The sequence below is a fragment of the Meriones unguiculatus genome, chromosome 7, assembly GCF_030254825.1.
Source record: "Meriones unguiculatus strain TT.TT164.6M chromosome 7, Bangor_MerUng_6.1, whole genome shotgun sequence".
NCBI lineage: Eukaryota > Metazoa > Chordata > Mammalia > Rodentia > Muridae > Meriones > Meriones unguiculatus.
In genome coordinates this window covers 31,217,361-31,233,221 of record NC_083355.1, presented here as the reverse complement: position 1 = coordinate 31,233,221, position 15,861 = coordinate 31,217,361, and the positions used below count along the sequence as shown (strand labels likewise).

The 15,861-nt window shown below is 45.6% G+C and overlaps 1 protein-coding gene across 1 annotated transcript in view; it reads right to left on the bottom strand.

Annotated features, from left to right (window-relative positions):
- The window catches only part of Ankfn1 (ankyrin repeat and fibronectin type III domain containing 1), a 385,112-nt gene that overhangs the window by 172,239 nt on the left and 197,012 nt on the right, over positions 1-15,861 (bottom strand). The window lies entirely within an intron of this gene.

Below are 15,861 nucleotides of genomic sequence, written 5' to 3'. Positions count from 1 at the left end.
TATGAACAAGCACACACATCACACATCTGAATATGTACACACGTGACCATGTATACACATCCCACACACATGAACACAGGCAGCACATATTATACACAGAGATAGGCACGGTCACATCGACACATACACGATGATTTTCAAAAAATGTTTCCATGTTATATCATTGTATCTTTAATTATAAAGAGAGTAATTTAAAAATGAATTTTCTCATTAATAACTGATTCATTTCAAAGCTCATCTAAAAGTCATGTTTTTAATCTTTTTAGTACAACGGTCTTTAAATTTAATTTATACTTAGAGAGATAGAAGGGGAGAAAGCAAAACTAAGCAGGTTAAACATAACTATTTTCCTTCTTAATTTTAAAAAAATTAATTTTTGTGTCATCTTCATACACAGCTTTGACTGATTCCCCCCCTCTCCTCCTCCCAGTCTTCTTGCTCCTCTCCTGTAAATCCCAATGTCCCCTCTTCTACTTTCATGTCAAACATCTTCTATTGCCCTACTACTTCCTCCCTTAAAACTCTTCTTTTCTAGCTCACGGGCCCCTTTCTAGCTTCCTTGCCTCTACCCACACTTACTAACAACATCAAAAGTCAAAAATTCTAAGGAACATATTGAGCCAAAAGAAAAAAAAAAAAAAGAAAAGGAATAGCACAAATAGACAGGAAGGTGTCCTCTCTTTATGAATCCGAGGAATCAGCATTTTTGTGCTCATGCGTACGTGTTCGTGTGGCTGAGGGTGCACATGTGTAGGGCGTGTGCGTACAGGTGAGAGTGGAGCACAACTTTGGGTGCCGTGCCTCAGCACCTCCACGGTTGTTTTGAGACGGGGCCTCTCCCTGGCCTTGGACTAGCCAGTGGATCAGGCTGACTGCCGAGCAAGCTGCAGGGTCTCTCCTGCAGGGTTTCTGGGATTAGAAGCATGTACCTCCACGCTTTGTGGGTTCTGGGAATTGAACTCAGGTCACCAGGCTTACAGATCATTTACCAACAGGACCAAGACTTGATGCTGTTGAAATATGTGTATTAGTCACAGGGGTTGATAGTTTCAGTGGCATTTTTTTTTTTTTTTGTAGACAGAACAAACAACTCTAAAATCCATATGGAGTCGCATGCAGAAAACCACAATAGCCATAGCAATCTTGTGGGGGAAGATCAAAGCAGTTGATAACACACCATCTGATTTCAAAACATGCTTTAAAGCTATAGTAATCAAAACAATATGGTACTGACATAAAAAACAGATCTATAGGTTAATGGAACTGAACTACACAGAGCTCAGGGATAAATCCACACATCCACAGCCAACTGCTCTTTAACAATGCGGCCAAGAACATAAGGTGTTGGTGTCTCTTCAGTCACTTTTGTTGGGAAAAGCACACATCCAACGTGCAGGAGCGTGAAAATGGAGTTGCCACCTGCGTACAGGTATCATCTTAAAATAGATGGGTTATTTTTGTTTGTTTGTTTTGCTTTTTGCTTTTTAGAGACAGGGTTTCTCTGTGTAGCCCTGGCTGTTCCGGAAATCACTCTGCAGACCAGACTGGCTTTGGACTCAGAGAGCATCTGCCCACTTCTAACTCCTGAGTGCTGTGATTAAAGGCATGCACCAGCACCTGGCTAGAATAAATGTTTTAAATATAAGAAGGTACCCTGTAAAATGACTACCAGAAAACAGAGGGAGAGCCTTCTGAAAACTGACATAACAATGAGCCTTAAAACCTGATTCCCAAAGCAAGGCAACAACAACAAAACAGTTTTAGAGCCAACTAAAAAGTCTTTTTCACAGTGGAAGAAGCAATCGACCGTGAGAAGACAACCCACAGAGCAGGAGAAAATCACCGCAAACTCTTCTCCAGATAATGGGTCAATATCCAAGCTCAAGTCATGCAAAAGCAAGGAAACCAGTTTTCAAAATTAAAAGCATGTCCTATAATAAGACCTGCAGCTTGCCAACAGGTTCACAAAGAAAAAGCGCCACATCCCCAACCACTGGGAAACGCTAAATGAATCTGCTGCATGGGGCTGGAGAGACGACTCAGTGAGGGAAAGAGCTTTGTCGTTCCAGGTGTGATAACCGGAATTCAATTCCTGGGACCCTAGGGGGAAGGAGAGAACTGCTTCCTATAAGCCGTCCTCTGACCTCCGCCCCCCTGCCCCACATGCCGTGGGATGCATGCATTCACACACAATATTAATAAAATGTCTTTTAAAAACCACTATCTTGGGGGCTGGGAGGGGGTGACTCAGGAGTTAGGAGTACTGGCTGCTCTTCCCGAGGATCTGGGTTTGGTTGCTAGCACCCACACGGCAGCTCACATCTGTCTGAGGCTCCAGTTCCCGAGAATCCAAAAATCTCCTTCCAGCCTATGAAGGCATCTAGCCTGTAGGTAGTGCACAGACGTAATGCAGGCAAAGAACCCACACATGAAAATTAAAATAAAAATAGACTATATCCCATTGATTCTGAAGAAGACAAAAGACAAGAAGGTTGGGAGGATCTATGCGGCAGAGGAACCCTGTCCAGTGTGAGTGAGAACATGAGTTATTCCAAGCAGCATTGAGGCGCCTCAAAAATTTAAAATTAGGACCGTCATACAATGTTTGCTACTCATCCAAAGATGATAAAATTAATATGTTAATGGGATGTCCATGTTGTGTTCATTTCGGTATTTTTCACACAGGGTATGTCTGTTGAGAGGTAAATGGATGAAGAAGACAGTGTCTACAGTAGAATATTGTTTAGCTGTAGAGAGGAAGAAAGCCTATTGTTTGTGACAACAGAGATAAACTTCCAGGACACAGTGCTGAGTGAAGTGAACCAGGCACAGAAAGACAAACACGGAGTGATCTTAACGTGGAAAGAGAGGCTGCGATCTCTGTGCTTTTGAGACAGGTTGCAAGGGATCGGGAAGTGGGGGCGGGGGGAATAGGGAGCTATTGGTCAAAGGGTAGGGAGTTTCAGACATGAAGGGTTTCAGTCATGGGCTCTGATGTGCGGCACTGAGACGGCAGTCGACAACACTGCAGTGTTTGCTTGGTTGACTGAGGAAGTGGATCGTGAATACGCTCAACAGACAGGGAAAAGGCAACGTTGCAAGGAGATGGATGTGTTAGATTGAAAGTAGTCACCCTTTGCTAATCTCAGTTCAATGCCCACTGAGAAGGTGAGAGGGACAGAGGAGAGAAGGGGAGAGATAGATAGATAGATAGATAGATAGATAGATAGATAGATAGAGAAATGATGCTGAGATGTTGAAAGGCAACAATGGTGGGAGGAGAGGGAGGAATTAGAAGGGAGGGAATGTGAGTGGTTGGATCCAAATACATTATATGCACATATGAATATTAAATAAAACATTTAATAAAGAGATTAGCAAAGGGAATTCACCAACGTGTAGAAAGAACGATGCACCGAGTAAACGGTGGGGATTTAAGGGATACAAGGCAGGTTTGCTACTGAAAACCAGTATTATTTGGATGAACAGATGGAAGAAGAAAATTCACATCATAGATTCTTAGGACTCGGCATTCACTAGGTCCTTCATAAGAATGGTTCTCAGAAGACTGGCAAATGGAAGGCCTTCAGACCAATAAAACACAAGAATACGAACTCACAGCTAACAGAATAGCAAGTGTCAGGAGATTGAAAGCACTCCCCTACTGCCAGGAATCTGTCACAGGAGCCTCTTCTCCCCACAGGATTCATCTGGGTGCTGGGGTGCTAAGCCAGGGAATCCAAACAAGGAAAGGCACTCAAGTTCTATTCTCCCCAAGTCGGCACATACGTTTACTGTAATTCCTATCAAATATCCTAGTAGGTTTTTCTTGTCACTTTTTTATGTAGAAAAGTTTTCTAGAATGCAAAAAGAAAGGCAAACAGAATAGCCAGGTAACTCCAACAAAAGGGGAAAAAAGTGGCAGGGACCAGCCTAACTCAAGTTCAAGACTTAGTGTGTGTTTTAGTCTTGTTTCTGTCGCTGTGATAAAACAGTCTTTCATTGCTTTCATTGAAAAGAGAAAGAAAAGGTTTATTAGGATTGAAGTTCCAGTTATGGTTCACCGCTGTGGGGATGTCAAGGTGGGATCTTGAGCAGGTAGTCATAGTCACAAGTCGAGAGTAAAGAGAGAGTTAATGCATGAATGTTTAACACCCACAGTCCAGTGCCCACGCCCAGGAAATGGCATTGCCCATCTAACTAATTAAGACTGTGGTATTGACAGAGATAGACAGAGAGACTGACCAAGTGGGACAGAGAATCCAGATAATAACCCACACAAAAGTGCATGACTCATGACACAGATAGGAAAGTTGTGTGCTGGAGGAAAGACGGCATTTCAAGTGGCGTGGGTGTGGGCAGACATGCAGGAGCAAAAACTAGGAGTGGGGAGCAAGCTCAGGTACGTGAAATGCCTGTCCCACAAGCATAAAAACCCAAGTTCAACCCCAAGAACCACATAAAACCTTGGGTATGGCCAGGCATGGTGGTACATGACTTTAATTCCAGCACATGGAAGGCAGAGACAAGGGGGTCTCTGTAAGTTTGAGGCGGGTCTGGTCTACAAAGGGAGTTCCAGAATAGCTAGGGCTACACAGAGAGCGGATTTCAATAAATGAACAAAGAAACAAACAAAGAAAATCACAATGCTTGCTTATAATCCTGTTATAAACCCTGGTACTGTGGAGGCAGGGACAGGTGGATCACTGGAGGCTTGCTGGTCATCAACTGTAGCCACGCCCATGAGTTCCAGGTTTAATGAGAAACCATGTCTGAGAGAATAAGGTGGAGAACAGTAGAGGAAGATAGCAAAAATTGACCTTTGACACCCCCCCCCAACACACACACGGTAGAAACAAGTAAACAGCAATCATCAGGCAAAGCCAAAGCCTCCAGCCTCCGATCCTGCAGAGCCATTCGGTCATGATAGATGATGAATGTAAATGCCAAACTCTTAAGATGTCCAGACAAAACCTAGGGTCCAGTCTCCGGGTCGTCACAGTAGACAGAGCCCGGGGAATTAGTGTCACGATACATCTAGAAAGGAGAATGCTGACAAACTTCTTTGGTAAGAAGGCCTTCTTCTCTGTTGACGGACTCTGTAAAGAAAGGCAAGAAAGCCAAGCTGCGGAGTAGGGAGAGACTTTCAAACCACACGTCTGATTGATAATATAGACAGGAAAAAAATAGAAATACAGTGTCTACATTAATACTGTGGTTGCTTTGGGAGAGAGTGTGTTTTGGGGACTAGAATCCTATTTCTGCCTCTTTGATTAGGTTCTTATTAATGTCAGTAATTATTGCAATGAACAGAGATGTCCCTTTAAAGGAAGAGTCTGGCTTTGGAGTTTGCCTGCGCTTGATTTGTAGAACTTCTATTAACCGAGTAAATGGATTGTTTCAGTAAATAATGTTAGGAGCCTCAGTTTCCTGATGTGTGACACAGGGATAATACTGGATACATGGGAAAGCTATGGGAATTAGTTTGGCAATCTATGTCCCAGGGCTTGAGTTCTGAATCTACACGTGGCAGGGCTGAGAGCTCCGTTCAGTGGTAGATATTAAGGCACCCCACTTGTCTGTCTTGAGGATTTTTTTTTCTGTCTGGTGGGGTGATGCCGAGGACCCCCACACACACGCTGGCCAAGTGCTGGAACACCGAACCAAAACACCAGCCCGCCTGTGACTTATCAGCCAGCGTGTGAACTTTGATATCCCTGAGGGCTCACTGAATTTTCCAGGCTGGCTCTTTTCTGTCACTCAGCCAAGATCTCTGCAGCCCTGAGATCCTGGTTTAGCGTTCACCTTCTGTAGACAGGCTCACGTCTCGCTAGTCTCCATTCAGCCATTCAGGGCTGAGTTTTGCCGTTTCTTCTCTGCCGTGGGCTACCCTCTGCGATGGGGAGAAGCCCTGCATCCTCATCGTCTAAGACCCCTAGCTTGAAAAAAAAAATTAGGCCAGAGGCACTCGGGTGGGTATTCTTTGATTGAATTGCAACTTTGTCTGAGAGATGAATATCCAGATGGATTTTCTGTCTCCGAGGCCCAGAAGCCACTCTGCGAGCTCAGGCTGTTCTGTTATACTTTGCTGATGCCGTGTAGTGAATGGGATGGGGCGAGCCAGTCAAATGGTTTTAGAGCATTTCAGATCAGACTTAGCCATTCTGACCGATTGGGCCCATGCTATGGCATGTCATCACTGTGAGAAGTGATGACCTTCGATGCCCAGTCTGTTAGTGAGCAAGCTGCCGCAAAGGGTGTGGACCAGACTAGAGCCCCAGAGGACGTGGATAAGGTGGCCTGACTAAACAGCAGCAATCCGATATGAGTCAAACAACTCCAGCAATCCCCTCCTACATCTGAGAGGCAGCACCATCCCTTGGGGACAGCTCTCCCTGCACTATGGATAGGCGGGGCATCATGGGAACCACCTTTGGAAGAATGGTACCCTCACAGAGCCCCATGAGAGAGTTAGTTGCCTACGGCTTTCAAGGTGGGCATTCCAGCTGTTGCGCTCTCTCTCCAGGAAAGACACAGAAAACGAGGTAAGGAAACAGCATTTCTGGGGCTAGGGCAGTAAGCTAGCGCAGTTGGCAAGGTGCTTGATGTCTAAGCATGTACACTGGAGTTCACATGCCAGGAACGCAAGCTAGAGCACTGAGGTGTGGTGGTACATGTTCCTAAGCCCATCACTGGGTGTGTGGAGAGACGAGGATCCCTGAGGCTTGCTGGCCAGGCCAATGAGAGACCTTGTCTGAAAAGGCAAGGTTGCCACCTCCTGAGGAGCACCATTCACACATGCATGTGCCTCCCCGCAACACACGTGGACTCACGTGTTTTTTTAAAGCAAACAATGACTGTGTTTTGAAACCAGTGGTCGCGACTGTGTTATAACGCCAGTAGGCATGGATTTCTAAAGCTGGGCTTGGGACTCTAAATTTGAAGGCACACGGAGGAGCCAGCTTCTCGACATGCATGTATGGGTGGGAGAAGAGCTGGTCTGATGGGCGGTCAGGGACTATCTGAGGAGTCTGCTTCAGCACAGTGCTGTTCCTGGTGTCCTGCCTGGGTGAGCTGCTGAGGGATGCTTCATAGTCTCTCAAATGCTTTGCTCCTTGAACTTGTGTGTCTGACCCATTCATACTGACCTTGAGACTTCTAGTTTGATTCGGTTTTTTTTTCTTTTTTTTTTAAATGCAATTTCCTGTGTCTCGGGGAAGGGAGAAAGGTTAAAAAATATCATTATTAAGGCTCTGAAGACTTGGGGAACATCAAATTGCTCCGAGAAACCATTTTTATGAGTTAAGTGTAAAGGAAACAGAACCATACGGGTTAAATTTCCTTCAAATACACATGGGCTTAAGAATTAAAGGGAAAAGAGGGACTTGGCAATGTGGGTTTTGGGCTTTGCCAAACCCCAACTCCTGAGGAATAACTTGAGATGCTTGACAACCCCAAAAAGCAGCTGGGTTTGCTCTGTGCCCTCCTCAGGCGATATCTAGAGCTGTGAGTGATCAGAACCGGTGTAACTGAAATATGCTAATTTACAAACTCCTGCTCTGATTTTTCAAATACCCTGAACATTCCCCATTTACAAAATTTCTCCCTAAAGGCCCCCAGCCTCCTCAGGTTTTCTTGTGGTGAGGAACCAAAAAAAAAAAAAAAAAAAAAAAAAGAAAGAAAGAAAGAAAAAAGAAAATTCACAGATCAGTGTTATAATTCAAATTTTATGGATGAAAACGCAGTGTGCGATGACATCTAGGAGGGCCTGTGGACATTTTCTCTCACTGACAAATGTCCCGTACCTGCTGCAGGAATGAATGAACTCGTTAGTTTAGTTTTAGTAATGAAATTGTGGGCTTCTCTAATGTCATTCATCCCTCCATTCATTCAATAAACAGACATGTGTGGAGATTGCTCTGTTCCATCCACAGCAAAGGAGACAGGGAGAAAGGTAGTGTGTGCAGGGCAGGGTGGAAAGGGTGCTCACTGTCAGCTGCTCTGGGCACTAGCTCCCTGAGCGTTCACTCTAGCTCTAAGAAGTTGGTACCATGCTGTATCAATTTTGCAGATGGGGAAGGAAGTGGTGTGTGTGTGTGTGTGTGTGTGTGTGTGTGTGTGTGTTGTGTGGCAGGGGTTTGGGGTTTCGTAAGTTACTGAACGTTGGCCAGCAAAGCAGACAGAGGATCTGCTGTCAAGTCTGGTGTTAAAGATATCTGTATGTGGTCTTCGAGAATGTTCCGGTCAGGCTGAAGATGTGGTTCAGTTGGTAGGATGCTTCCCTAGCATTCGAAAAGAAGTCCTGGGCTCTGTACTCATCAGAGCACCATCAGGTGTAGTGGTGCAAGTCGTAATTCTAGTACCTGGGAGTAGGGATGTAGGGAGCCAGACAATCAAGAGCTCACGATCTCAGTCTCTCTCTTATCTATGGGTTCAAGTTCAGACTGGGATACATAAGACCCTTCCTTCCTTCCTTCCAACAACAAAGAACTTTCTCTCTAAATCTAGACAAATAAAGAAGATACATTCAAATGTAAATGTAAAAAACAGAGAAACATACCCCCTAATTTGGATTAGGATTTGAGAATGAGTCTAACCTGAATACTAGTCAAAGCCAGCGTCCTTCTTGATGGCAAGATGGTCCTAGGGGATGGTGGAGATGGATAAAAGAAGTGCAGCTGGGTGTGGTGGCACAAGTCTGTAATCCCTGCACTCAGGGAGGCAGAGGAAGGCTGATCTCTGTGAGTTCCAGGCCAGCGTGGCCTACAAACTGAGCCCAGAACAGCCAAGGCTACACAGAGAAACCCTGTGTCCAAAAACAAGAGAGGGAGAGGGAGAGGGAGAGGGAGAGGGAGAGGGAGAGGGAGAGGGAGAGGGAGAGGGAGAGGGAGAGGGAGAGGGAGAGGGAGAGGGAGAGGGAGAGGGAGAGGGAGAGGGAGAGGGAGAGGGAGAGGGAGAGGGAGAGGGAGAGGGAGAGGGAGAGGGAGAGGGAGAGGGAGAAGGAAGAGAAGGGAGAGGGAGAGGGAAGAGAAGGGAGAGGGAGAGGGAAGAGAAGGGAGAGGGAAGGAGAGGGAGAGGAAAGAGAAGGGAGAGGGAGGGAGAGGGAGAGGGAAGAGAAGAGAGAGGGAGGGAGAGGGAGAGGAAAGAGAAGAGAGAGGGAGGGAGAGGATGAGGGAGGGTGAGGGGAAGGGGAGGGGGAGGGGGAGAGACTTAGAATGATGGAAGGCACAGCTAGGCTCCAGGGAGATTTTACCAAAAGCACAGTTGACCCAGGCAAATGTACTAATGCACCCCAGCTAGAGCCGAAAGAAAAGAAACCATCTGAAGTTCCTGTGAGATAGGCTGAGTGGGCCTAGGATGATGACTCATCCGGTAAAGTACCACCATGAGGACCCGAGTGCAGGTGTGTGCAGACAGTCTGTAACTTCTATCCTTGGGTGAGCAGAGAAAGAAAGATGCCTTAAATTTGCTAGTCAGCCAATCTAGCCAATTGGTCAGCCTTGGGTTTAGTGAGAGTCCCTGTCTAAAAAGATGAGGACGCCTGAAATTGACCTCTGGCCTGACCCCTGCCATCACACACACTTTCCTCACTTTGACTCCAAGCAAGAGTCTCCTGCACCATGAACTTCCTGGAGTGCTGAGAGACCCCAGAGATGAGGGATGTACCTTTTTGCCTGCAACAGCTGCCTCTCTGGTAACATTTATTCCGGGGCGGGAGGACCAACAGTCTACACTGTTGTTAAAGAGATGGGGTAATTTTGGCTCCGTGTGATAGTTACCTGATTTGCTGATTTTAGAACATAACCTCTTGTAAAAAAGGCAAATCTACCCCATCTGCTTACTTTGCAAATGAACCCTGGAAGGGAGAAGGGTCAACTTGTTAAAAATACTCCTAGTGGATGTAGTAAAGAAAACGAAAGTCTACCCAAACAAAATTTAAATTGTTCGTGGAAATATATGCAGATGCTAAAACCGTCCCTCATGTGTGAACATGCACTAACCTCTAACTGTATACACAAGAAAATCCTGTGCCTTACAAAGAACTGGCTATGGGCTTGCCACAGTTTTTAGATGCCTTTTATAAATAAAGCAGGGTCCTGAAGACAGGAGAGTGGCAAAGTCTGTAATTAAGTGGAGGAGCTAAAAGGATTGATTCATCACGGGTCTTACAGCAAAGCTGTAGGAATAGGAGAATGAAGACCTTTAAAGGTGTATGAGTAGTTGAGAGACATAGCAGTGTGTGGTCAGAATGCAGAAACGATGCTTCGCCTTTTTTCGGTGCAAAACCCAAAACATCTATTTTGGAAGAATTAGAATACGACAAAGAGGCAGCAGAATTTTGCCATGATCTGTTCGAAGATAGATCTAACTTCTGTTTGCATGTTCCACACCCTTCCATGGCTCCACTATCAAGCCGTGTTAAGCTTACAAGCTTGAAAGCTTAGGAGCAAGAGGACCCGCGTGAACAAGGTGATGACTGACTCCTGAGGTATTCTCTGATCCTCACACGTGTGCTGTGACATGCACAAGCCTGTGCTCATAACAAGAACACCCACACAGAGAGAGTTTTTAAAGGGTTTGAAAGCTGTGTATGGCTCGTGGACATAGCATTTTAGACGGCTGCAGAATGTCTTCTGCGATGCTAACCATACTGTTGCAGGCTCACCGATGGAGCTTGTGACTTGGAATGTCCCAGGTGGGGCCTGAGAGGTAGCATTTCTACAAAGTGTCTGTTGCTGCTGTTGGTGGCTCAGGGCTCACACTCAGAGGTCATGGCTTTGGGAGGTTTAGGGTTTTGTTCTTTTGTGTTTATACCATAGCAGGAGCATTTTCCTCGAGCCACTAAAAGTATTTCTAAGTTCGGCTGTATTGATGTGCATTGATCATAGTGATAGGAGTCAGCGTGTATTTCTATAGTGGATATGCTGAGTACTATTCACATCCATCAACCCCACACACCCAGCCACACCCTTTCTCACTCTGTATTTCACTTTTAGGTTAACTTCTGTAGCTTTCATGTGTGAGAGAGAACATACCCAAATGGACACAGTTTTACTCTGCAGTCTACCAGCCATGTCCCTATTGCTGAGTTCTTTTTCTATACTAATGAATAGGAAGGATGCTGCCTTTCTTTACAGAACAATCCTGGGAGCAGCGACGCGGACTACAGTCTTGAGACAGAAGCATACTGGATATGTGAAATGAAACAGTGAGACTCTTAGAGGGCTTAAGGCTGAGGCTCACTCCACCAGCAGGAAGAGCCCTGAGCTACCTGCGGGTCTGTGGCAGGACGTTCATGAGCCTGGGGATATAGACTCTCTCCTGATGACTGTGACATCTCTAAGATACATGGGGATGGTTTTGAAACACAAATGGAAGAACCAAGAGTCCTGGAGATCTCTGCTCTAAGGGGTTGCCAGTTTGTACCATTGCACCAACAGTTACAGAGACGAAACTCTGCTCCTGGTGCCGTAGGAAACTCAAAGTGTTTCCTGCCTTTTGGTTGGGCTCAGAAGTAAGCAACAGAAGCTGTTAACTGCCAACGGCTCGCAAACAGTGGCTCCTGCCCCCGGTGACTGTCAGCTTTGTACACTTACTGTCCACAGCCTCAAAGTCTGGATGGAAGCATCCCCTCTGCCTTATACTACTGTATGAATGAGGAATGAAGAAGTCTAGAGTCACTACAGAGCTTCAAAGGTCAATGATGGTAAATGCCACGCCCTACCATTACCCTATACCTGTTTCTCAGTTACCATCTTATCTGACCCAAAGAACAATCCCAAAGAGAACCAAGGAACTTCTGGATGTGGGTACTGTTCCCTGCAGGTGAACCGAGTTCAGCAGGAGCAAGAAGCAGCCAGAGTGCTGCCTGGCTGGTGGCACTCATAGGCCTGCTCTGTGTGCATTGCACATGCCCATCTCTCCTTGAGCCCACAGAGCTCAGCACTGTTGTTCTGTTTCAGTAAGGACGAAGCGGGGGTTGGGGACCGAGGAACCTAGGCACTTGGCTAACATGTGATGGAAATGGCCTTGACGTCAGACACCTAACTTCAAGATACACACTTGTCCTATTTGCCATAATCAGCTTCTTTAAACAGAAGAGCACCTGGCTGCAGGGTGTAGATATGGCTCAGTTGGTAGGGCGCTTGCCTAGCGTACACGGCAACTCCGGATTTGATCCCCATGGTGACCACATAAACTATGTGCAGTGTTAGATGCCTGCGGTCCCACCACTGGGGAGGCACAGGCTGTAGGATCAAAAGTTCAAGGTCATCTCTGGCTATATAGAGAGTTTTGAGGGTAGCTTGAGATATATGAGGCCCTTTTCTCTCAAAGAGAAAAAAATGTTATTAGTTTTCATATGATTATCTGCTTCACCTAAAGGCCAAAAGGGCAAAATATTGTGCTTCCTTTTTTTTTGTAAATCTTATTTTTAAGCCTTCATTTTTTTGGCTGTCAGCTCACTCCCATGGTACTCATGACACAGGGAACAGGTGGATCACCAAATTACACACACACACACACACACACACACACACACACACACAACACACACAACACACCATTATGATTTGCATGACATGCACACACACACACACACACACACCATGGTCAGCACGCTGGAAATGTAACACTTAGAGCAATGGTTCTCACTGTGGTGGTCCCTTCAAAAGGTGACTGGGACTTGAAGAACTTATCTTCATAAATGGAGCAAGGCCATTCACTTGAGGTTTGATTCATCCTAAGAAGGTCACGTGGCTTTCCACTGCCTCCCCCTCCATCTCTCACTTCCATCTTCTCTCCCCCTCCTTCCCTCTATTTTGCCTCTTCTCTGTGTGATGTCATAGCCACAGAATGATACAGCAACAACGCCAGAGGTCACCAACCTCTAGAACTGTGGAAACACATACAAATGGTTTTTGTATATGTATTTTTTTTTCTGTATACTTTTTATAGGGTGATGGGACCCAGGTTTCTTGTTATTGGAAAGTAGAGTTATGGCTTGCAGTGGAATGATCCAGAGGACTTGTTCAGACACAAATCACTAGGCCTGTCTGATTCTAGAGGTCTAGGTGGGACCCATGGAACTCCTTTCCTAGTGAGGACTTGGTGATGCCAATGGTGCCAGTCCTGGAAATACCTTTGAGAACAGCCAGTATAGAGAATGGGCAGGCCAGTGTAGACAGACACCAAAGCAGCTTTATCTAGCATGGTTTATAGAAAATTGCTTTTCTTCCACGTCACACTGCCTTTGCTCAGTGGTGTGAACAAAGGAAAGTGTCAACTGCAGAATCAGGTTCACCTTCAACTGTGTCTTCTTCATCATAACATACAGTCTCATGGCTGTGGTCCTGGAGCTTCCGGGGCAACAAATAACAAACCAAAGTGTCAAAGTGAGAGGCCACCGGTGTTTTTCCACCGGTTGGCTTGACACAGTCCCCTCTTTATCAACAATGGACAAAATAATAACTTTTTTTAAATGCAATATTGGACATGGTCACAGAGAAAAGCTCAGCCATTTTCTGCAGAGGTATCAAGGACTGGGTTTCCACCTCCAGAAGGTCATAATGTCCTATTACAGTGACACTCTTTCCTCATATTTATCATTTGAAGTATTCCTGGAGATGACTCTCAAGCTAGACAGCTCTAGGCTTGTTCTGTATGCAGTTTCTAAAAGTTCCTTAGACTATCAGAGTCATGGGAGTTCAGAATCAGGAATATGTCCATCCAGTTTAATGGGCTGAGTTCTGTGGCAGACAGATTATGGTGTTTCTGCCAGACATGGGCTGTCCCCGGATGACACAGTCATAAATAAGCAGATCAGACCCCTGCTTCAACTTCAGCTCCTTCTATCATGAGTGATTTTGCTAATATGAATCAACATATAAAATACTCTGCTTGGGCCATGCACTCTCTATCACCAAACCATCACATTCCCAAACTTCTACCATTTCTGCCCAGGAGGATGGAAGCCAAGCAAACTCCCAACACTAACATTCCAGGAGAGAAGCAGACTCAGTAAATGTCTGTTCCCTGCTTTGATAAACTTCCTTGGCAGAGTATGATGACCTGAATTCCGGTGTGGCCCATGGCCCAAGAATCTGGGTTGGCTTCTGCTCATCCCTTCTCTATCTTACTCAGGCTATGGTGTCTGGCACATAGTGCTGGGGACCTGGTGTTTGGTTTCCTGTGGCCATGATGAATTTTCTTCTTGATTATCTGCTTCTAGAGGATTATAGAGCCAAACAGAGCTCACCCAAAAGCCACACCAGTGTTTGGTTTGGGAAGGCATTATTTGTTTTCTTTTGTAGCTCTTTTGTCTCTCTAGCTTAGAGGAAAAAAAAAAACCAAAAAACCAAAAAACGGATCTTTGTTCTTTGAGTATATAAGACCTGGTAGGGGAGGTTCTTGACAATTTGTTAATAGGGGCAGAAAATAAAGCCCAGAATTCAACAAAAAGATAAATATGCTTATAACGAGTGCAGAGAAACTGCCAATCATATAAACCACATGGAGGAATGTTTCCTGCCTGGCATAGTAAGAAGAGGGCGAGGAGAACCTTCAAAATGTCTGCTAGAGGAGGGGCGGAAGCTGCAAGAGCTTGTGAGGTGGGCTAAGGCCCAGTGTCTGTACCCCAGGAGAGCTCATAGCCCAACAAGTTCTTTGATGATGCTCCAGCTTTTCATCAGTATGTACTGACTGAATTCTTTATGTGGGCCAGGGAGCTTGCTTTGGTCATCAGCTCCCAGGGTGAAAGAAGACAGTAGGTCGAAGGTTTCCTGCATAGAGCTTGCCTGTCTTTGCTGACTTCTGATTCCACTGAGAACCTGAGACAGTCCCCTCATTGCTCCAAAATGAGCACTGCTCAGGGCCTCTTTCTGTATTGTCTTGAGCCCAAGGTTCGGCTTCTCATATTTTGTGCCGAACCATCCCAGTGCCTCTGGAAGAACACTATGGAATAACTCTGGAGCTCTGTCTACCACGGGGAGCTCTGTCTTCTAACACAAGTTTGTGCACATTCACACTCCCAGATACACATCCAGAAAGCTCTTGGGGTAGGTGGGATAGCACAACTAGGAAAGCATCTGCTACGCACCTGAAGGATTGAGTTTGCTCCCTAGAGGCCATGTTTTTTTTTTTTTTTTTTTTTTTTAATGCCAGGCATGGCATGTCCTTGGAATTCTAGTGCTGGGGAGAGAGAAACAGTCAGATCCTGGGGGTTCACGGTCAGCCAGCCTTAGCTGTTTGGAAATTCCCAGGCCAATAAAAAGACTCTGTTTCAAAATAAAGCAAAACAAAAACGACAGAAACAGTGGGTAGTGTCTGACAACCACACCCGACGTCTTCATATGGCCCTCCTTAACAAATAGGTGCACATGCATGCTCACCCTAACTACTCCTGAGCGTAAATATGTACATTTGTGCATGCACATTTGCACACACACACACACACACACACACACACACACACACAAACGACGGGATTGGTTTTGCTTCTGTTTTTGGTGGTGCTGATTTTATGTGTCTTTGTGCTTGGGTACATGTGTGTGTGAGTATGTGAGTGTGTGTATATATGTGCGTGCGTGTGTGCGTGTGTGTGTGCGTGTGTGTGTGTGTGTGTGTGTGTGTGTGTGTGTGTGTTGGGGCATGTGATGCAACGAACTAAAAAGAGGGTAGGAAAGAAGATTGGGATGAAAATGCTTGTCCTCTGCCTAAAAACATGCCTGTCATATAAAAGGTCCTTCAGAATTAAAAGAAAGGGTGGCTCAGTGAATTAATTACTACAAATTTCTAGGCTTAAAGTTTCAGCGAGCTTTGTCCGGGTATGTTTGCTCACGCCTGTGATCCCAGCACTCAGGG